Here is an 8699-nt window from a genome sequence, read left to right as displayed (position 1 = left end):
CAAATTGACTTTTATGTCTTAAAGAGCGGACAATTTATAACAAAAACACATGAAATATTTGATAAAATGCGCCATCTAATTTGAATATCTGTATTTATTCTATTCTATGGAATGCGCTAAAGAAACTTTGATAATCTTTGGTTATTTAAAAAAAATTATTTTCGCTCTTTGATTTTTTATCGCGGTCGTGTTGATAAACTGTTGTGTAATAATGGAGTCGACTCTGCGAAAAAAATTTTTAAACTTGGAAGAAAAAATGCTGGTGGTGAAAAAATTAAATGATGGAGTTAGCATACAAAAAATTGCTGAAGAATTTGGTTGCGGAAAAACTCAAATTGCAAATATTCGTGAAAATAAAGAATTTTGTAACCATGGGTAACAATGATGACTCAATCCATAGCCCACAAAGTTCTGAAAATCATGAACAATTTGAAGTCCAAGATGATGAAGAGGAAGAAGAGGCTCCAGTCCAAGAAGTTTCTACAACGATGGAATTACAATGTGCCAGGAAGCTAATTTCCTATTCGATACATATGGGCAATAGAGAATTGTTACAATTTTCTGAGAACAATGAAAATATTTTAGAAATTGAATTGTTAAAAACAAAATGTTTTGGCAAACAGACAACTATGAATGATTTTCTTCCATAACAATATTAAAAACGTGTTGTTGTATTTTAATTTTTTATGTAGTATATCAAAAAAGATTTTGATGTTGAGTCTTGAGGAGAGGAGAGTTAAGAGGAGAGGACAGTTTGGTCATTCCCCAATGGTGTCCTCTCTAGTTTTACTTTTACGAGGTAGTTTTCATATATATATATATATATATATATATATAATATATATATATATGAAAACTACCTCATTGTTTCTTGCCTTCAGCTTGAAGTAAGCTACTCACTGATGAGATGAAGGATGTGGCGAAACAACTTAGGGAGAATAAAGATATCGTAATAAGACGCGCAGATAAATCTGCACAATATGTCATTATCGACCGAGCCGATTACCATGAAAAACTCAATGATGTTCTCAATGATACAAAAAAGTTCCAAGTAAACAAAAAAGATCCCACTCCTCAACTAAAAACTAAACTAAGCCCAATAACTACACCAGATACGTGGATGATATCTTTGTCTCCTATAACGATCCTGAACAAATCACCCAACTTCTTTGTACCTTAAACAAATCAAAACTTAGATTTACCATTGAAATTGAAAAGGAACAACGTTTACCTTTCCTCGATGTGTTGGTCACCAGTGGCGAAGAACGATTCAAAACCGCGGTCTATGTCAAAGAAACGAATACAGGAATTTGTTTGAATGGACAAAGTGAATGTACCGAACAATTTAAAGACAGCACAGTAAAATCATTTGTAAACCGGGCATTCACACACTCTTCCGATATTGAAAATCGCGACGCCGAATTAAAAAGAGTCACTAACCTGCTAGGAAAAAATGGATATAAGACTTACTCTATTGAAAATATTGTTAAAGGCAAATTACTACACAGTAATAACCTTCCTAATACCAACAATCAAGATAACGACATCATCTTGTATTACAGAAATCACATGTCAACTGCATACAAGGTAGATGAAGCTATTCCTAAACATATCATCAATAAAAATGTCACACCAACCAACCCAAATAGTAAAGTTAAACTCCGAATTTATTACAACAATAAAAAGACGTCTCCCCTAATACTGAAAAACAACTGCAGTCCCAGAGATAACTCTTGAGTTAAGGCGTAATCACGTAATATATGAATTTAATTGCCCCTTTGACGGCTGTGCACGTCAACATGACTCATATATCGGGATTACTACTACCTCATTGACTAGAAGGCTTACGATGCATAAACAGAGTGGTGCTATCAAATTTCATTTGGACTCAACACACTCAATCACAATTAGCCGTGAAATCCTCAACACAAAGTAATAGACCAGAACAGCAACTACACGCATCTTAAAATTGCAGAAGCAGTCCTAATTGACATCAATAAACCAAAATTAAATATATAACAAAAGATGACAACCTCACTTCCAACCCGGCGCTTAACCAACAACGAAAACAAAGAAGTAATAAAAACTAGTATTGCAAATAGTGACAAAGAAGAATTTGATGCTATGGATGAAGAAAAGGAGACCAAAGAAGATGACCAGCCAATAAAGAAACCTGACACCTAATTCGCATCAAAGTTCAATCTTACAGCACCAAAGTTAATTTTTACAACGTCAAAGTTCATCTTGACAAAGTCAATATTTCCCTATATATACCGCAAGGAGCACTGATGATGATTCATTCGGAATCGAAATATGGCCTTATTTGCAGCATGAATTCGAAAAATAAGTTTATTTTGAATTTTAATAAACTAAACGTTCACCAAAAAACTTTAGTGAGAAAAATCGAAAAAACGAACTACAAACATATAGGGACATCCCTAAAAAAGAAGCAACTCTCGGTTTTCAACTTTACGAGCGTAGATAAGTATTAATTTAGTTTCGAAAAATAAACAAATAAATCGATTTTAAATACTTTTACTTTTCAAGAATTTTGTTAAATAAAGTTATTAAAGTTTAACTTAGTTATTTTTTGCGTTGTCAATATATAAGGTCATAACAATTGGCGCAGTCGACAGGATTTTTTTTTTTCAAATATGGCCGAACTGAAAATTTTTCTGGAAGGATTTTCGAAGCAAATGGAGACACTGGTCAAATCAATAGTTCAAAGTTCGACAACCGTTCCCACTTTCGAAGCCTTTTGTTCAAAAAAAGAGCTTTGGACTGACTACTTATCTCGTTTTCAAATGTTCGTTTCTGCCAATTCAGTCCCGAACTCAAAAATTGCTCAAGTTTTTCTGACGAATCAATCTCCAGAAATTTACAAGCTTCTTCAAGTCGCGGCATCTCAACTTTCTCCTCCACGTGATGTCAACGAGTTACAAATGAATGATATTTCACAAACAATGGAGATAAATTTCAGTCCCAAGCACTTTATTGTCAGGGAAAGATATAAGTTCTGGAATGAAATTTCTAGAAAACCAGGTGAAACACTACAAGAACTTGCATCTAGAATTCGTCAAGCAGCAAGTACATGTGATTTTTCAAAAATAAATGATCCTTTAGATGAAGCACTTAGAACAAAATTCATTTGCTCTGTAAATAACGAAGCTGTTCTTAAGTCTCTTTTCAAAGTTCCAGAAGATGAATTAACATTCTACAGAGCAATAGAACTAGCTACAGAAGTTGAAGAAGCCTCCAAAGTCGCTAAAGCAACTGTACATGGCTCTCCAGAAGAAAAAGCAGAATTTGTTTCTAAAGTTTCTAGAAGTCCTACTAACAAATCAAAAGAAAAAGCAGTTCTTTTCAATAAAAAACATGAAAATTTCAAATTTCCTTTTTCAAAAGGCACCTGTCCTAGATGTGGAAACAAAGGTCACCATGCCAGAGATTGTAGATACATAAATACAAAGTGCAATTTTTGTCAAAAGACTGGTCATCTTGAAAGTTTGCTTAAAAAAAAAAGTTTCAACAAAACAGTTCAGTTAGAATTATACATTCTATTCCTGGAAATACACCTCTTCTTCAAAAGTTACTCTTCAAGAATACTGAACATTTTTTTGAATTAGATAGTGGAGCAAGAGATAGTTTTTGTTCTTTAGAAGTTTGGCAAAAATGGGGTCGACCCAAACTCCATTCTAATTCTACAAGATTTATTTCAGCAACTGGGGACAAAATCCCAGTCATTGGAGTTTGTCAGGTTTCAACTTCTATTCCAGAATCAAATGATAAAAAAATTGTAGAATTCAATGTTACAAAACTACCTAACCTAAATCTTGTAGGCAGAAAAGCAATTCTTGATCTAGAAATTGATGTAACAGCAGCTTTGAATAAACAAGTTTTTCAAATTAAAGAAAATTCAACTGATGTCAAAGTTTTCATCTGTTGTCAACAAATTTGTGAAGATTTTAAAGAATGTTTTGAACCAGGACTTGGATGTTTGCAAAATTTTGAATTGGAAGTTAAGTTCAAACCAGATTCAAATCCAGTTTTCTGTAAAGCTCGAACAGTGCCATTTTCATTTCAAGAGGATCTCAATAATACATTAGATGCTGGTATTAAAAAAGGCATCTGGATTCCAGTAGATTTCAATGACTATGGAACACCCATAGTACCCATAAAAAAAAAACGATTAAATCCAGGAGAGGAAAAAGTAAAATTTCGAATTTGTGGGGATTACTCAGTTACTGTGAACCCCCAGCTGGAACCACATCGACATCCAATGCCACTTCCTGAAGACTTGATACAAAAACTTGGAGGAAGTCGTTACTTTAGCAAAATAGATCTTGCTGATGCTTTCAATCAAATAAAACTTGCTCCAAACAGTCAAAGAAAACTTGCATTGAGCACACATAGAGGAGTTTTACTTCAAACCAGACTTCCGTTTGGTATTATTTCAGCTCCAGGCTACTTCCAAGAAATCATGGATAGACTAACTTGTGATCTGAAAGGAGTCGCAGTTTATCTAGATGATATTCTTGTTGGAGGATCCAGTGTTGATGAGCACAATAAGTATTTAAGATCTCTTCTTCAACGCCTTCGTGATAAAGGTCTGAAATGCAACAAGAAGAAATGTGTTTTTGGACAAACTTCAATTGAATATTTGGGTCACATACTTTCAGGAGAAGGTGTTAATAAAGGAAAGAATGTTGACGCCTTGTTTAAAATGCCACACCCTACTAATATATCAACATTACGATCATTTCTGGGTTCTGTTCAATTTTATCACAAGTTTATCCCTAATCTTGCAACGATTGCTGAACCTCTGACATGTCTTACAGGAAAAGATACACCCTGGAAATGGACTTCAAAGCAAGAACTAACTTTTCAAAAGATTAAAAAAATTCTTATGAAAGACGTCAAGTTGGCACATTTCGACAAGTCGCTTCCATTGGGTATTTCTTGTGACGCATCAGAAGTTGGATTGGGGGTAGTTCTGTTTCACAGGTATCCTGATGGGGAGGAACGACCATTATTCAATGTTTCAAAAACACTTACTGAATCCCAACGTCGGTACAGTCAAATTCACAAGGAAGCACTAGCTATAATATATGGGTTACACAAATTTCACCAATATCTCTATGGACGAAAATTCATTCTGGTCACTGATCACAAACCGTTGTTGGCTCTTTTCAATCCTTCAAAAGGAACACCAGTGTTAGCAGCAAATCGTTTGGCTCGCTGGGCCCTGATGCTTCATCAATACGACTATTCAATTGAATATAGAAAATCAACAGATCATGGAAATGCAGATTCACTTAGCAGATTGCCACTAGGTGAAGATCCAGACTTTGATTTTCAAGAAAAAGATGAAGATGAATTTACAGTGTGCACAATAAAAATGATTAGTCAACAACTTATACCGACAGATGCTCAGACTCTGGCAAAAGAATCTCGTAAAGATCCCATCATTTCAACTGTTTGTCGATATGTCAAAGAAGGCTGGCCTCATTCGATTAAACAAGAACAAGTTCAACATTTCCAGAAGTTGAAAGACACACTGACTACACAGAGTGATTGTTTAGTTCTCGGAAATAGAATTGTTATTCCACACAAGATTCAAGATAAAGTTCTTCAACTGCTACATCTGGGTCATTTTGGGATGAGAAAAATGAAACAGTTAGCCCGATCAGTTGTATATTGGCCAGGCATTGACCACCACATCGAGGAACTATGCCGAAATTGTGAATCATGCGCTGCTCATCAGAACAGTCCACCAAAATATCCAAACCACCCATGGATACTTCCCGAAAAGCCATGGAGTCGCATCCATATTGATCATGCAATCAATTTTTTGGGGAATAATTGGTTAATTGTTGTGGACAGTTATTCTAAATATCCATGCATTCACATAACTTCAAATGTTACAGCAAAAGCTACAATGAATTTACTAGAAGAGGATTTTGCACATTTTGGTTATCCTCATACGATTGTTTCTGATAATGCTCCTGCATTCATTTCCGAAGAATTTCAAGATTGGCTCAGAGAAAGAGGAATTATACATCTTACTGGTGCGCCGTATCATCCAGCTTCAAACGGTCAAGCAGAAAGATTCGTACAAACTTTCAAGAATTCATTGAGAAAATCTCAGCTTCCACCCAAACAAGCCTTACAGGAATTTTTGATTCAATACCGAAGAACACCTTTGGAGTCAGGTTATTCTCCAAGTGAGTTGTTGAACGGAAGACAGATTCGAGTTAAACTGGATGCTTTGTTACCGTCTGCCCCTCACATTGCCCAATACAGACAGATGAAGCAAAACTCTCAAAGACAAGTTCCAACTCGGAAATCCGTAAAATACACAACAGGTTCTCCATGTTACGTACAATATAATGGTCCTCTTAGAGATCGAACTCCAAGATGGATTTCTGCTATAGTTCATCGCGTCTTAGGAGCACGAAATGTTCTAGTACACATTGTACCTAATGGTCCAATATAGAAGCGGCACATGGAACAATTGAGGCCTCGCTATGGTGTAGACCTTGATTCAGATCCAGGAGACATTCCATCAAGTCATTCCACTACCACTGCTCAACCTCCATTATCAAAAGTTCAAACTAAAAAAAGCCCAACTCGAATTCAATCTACACCTATTCCAGATTTTGCCTCAGTTGATCCTATACTACCTCGACGATCTGAAAGAATTAGGGAAAAGATGCTACACGAACCACAAAGACCCTGATTTTCTGGAAGGATTTTCTTCGCCAAAAGACTCCGCAGAGTTTTTGGCTGGTGGGAAGATATAGGGACATCCCTAAAAAAGAAGCAACTCTCGGTTTTCAACTTTACGAACGTAGATAAGTATTAATTTAGTTTCGAAAAACAAACAAATAAATCGATTTTAAATACTTTTACTTTTCAAGAATTTTGTTAAATAAAGTTATTAAAGTTTAACTTAGTTATTTTTTGCGTTGTCAATATATAAGGTCACAACAAAACATATTAACGCCAAACATTCGGTAGAATTTATAGAATATTGTAAAAATTATGGTCTATTACCAACATATATATATATATATATATATATATATATATGACGGAAAGAATTTATATATATATATATATATATATATATATATATATATATATATATATATATGACTGTCAGAAATGCAATTATTGATGAAAATCACAGCGTGTTCCGCGTTAGTTAACTTCCAATTTAACTTTTCGATTTTTCTAACAGTTTATCGTAAATCATTTTTAAGTTTCTTTAGTTCAAAACCAAAATTTTTGTTTATTTTATGCATAATAGAACAGACAACAACAGCATATCAATTTGAACACCGAAGATGATATAGGAATACCGAAAAAAGCTTTTCCTCTATATACAGAGATGGGCAAATTACACACTATATTGTAATTTTGATAACTTTTACCCAAATTACTGTTATGCCATCACAAAAAAAAACAACGGCCCCTAGTCCCCAGCAAGCCTTAAGTGGTCAAGGGTTGCCAAGAATCCATGGGAAGTATGCAATAGCGGAGGGATGTTGCAGAAAAATTCAGAATAGCCCCTCTATGGTACTAACTTGGAACGCTCAATGTTGGATCACTGACTGGCCGCAGCATGGAAATCGCAGAAATGCTTGAGCGTAAAAGGAATGAAATCTGCTGCCTTCAGGAAACCCGATGGAAATCAAATGGTGTCCGTCATGTCAACTCAAAGAAAAATATAAACTATTCTGGAATGGTCAAAAGACGGCCAAAAATGATGTTGGAATTTTTGTCAGAGAACCGCTAGCCCAAGAAGTACTGGATATTAAAAGGATTAATTCACGTCTCATATGGATTAAGCTTCGCATAGAAAAGCAAACTATGATTATTATTTCTGCATACGCACCACAGACAGGCGAATTAGAAGAGATGAAAAATGACTTCTGGGCTGCATTCTCTGACAACATCTCAACAATACCAAAATCTGAAACAATCCTGATTGGAGGCGATCTCAATGGCCACGTTGGAGAGAAAGCAGATGGTTTTGACAACGTACATGGCGGTTTTGGCTATGGGAAACGGAATGAAGATGGCAACCGCATCCTTGATTTTGTTGAGTCACGGGTTTTGTTTTGTTTGTTTGTTTTCTCTAGTCAACTATATGCTGATGATTTTTACATTTATACTTCTTTTCCTCCATCTAATCTCAATAGTGTTCTTCATAATATATCTCTATGTCTTTCTTCAATTATCGCTTGGTCTGACTCTATGTGTCTTAAACTTAATCCTTCTAAGTTTGAATTAATTTGTTTTAATAAACCTAAACACTCTATTACTATTCCTCCTATTATCTTACCTGATTCTAAAACTCTTGATGTCTCTCATAAGTTTCGTAGTTTAGGTTTTATCTTTGATTCTACTATGTCTCTCTCTTCTCAGATTAATAGTGTTGCTAGAAGCTCTTACTTTCATCTACGTAGAATAAAAAAACTTTTGCCTTTTCTTGATGATCCTGCTCTTCTCCTTCTTGTTACTTCGTTAGTCTTATCTAGGATTGATTATTGTAACTCGCTCTACTATGGTCTTCCTGACTCTATACTCTATCCTTTAAGTAAAGCTTTTAACTCTGCTGCTCGTCTAGTTGCTCGTGCCCCTTTCTTTTCTCATATATCTCCATATCTTGTTCTCTTGCACTGGCTACCTAT

Source organism: Helobdella robusta (genome assembly GCF_000326865.2).
Source record: "Helobdella robusta unplaced genomic scaffold HELROscaffold_4, whole genome shotgun sequence".
NCBI classification, from domain to species: domain Eukaryota; kingdom Metazoa; phylum Annelida; class Clitellata; order Rhynchobdellida; family Glossiphoniidae; genus Helobdella; species Helobdella robusta.
The sequence above is the reverse complement of the archived record's forward strand: the minus strand, read 5'-3'. Positions refer to the sequence as shown.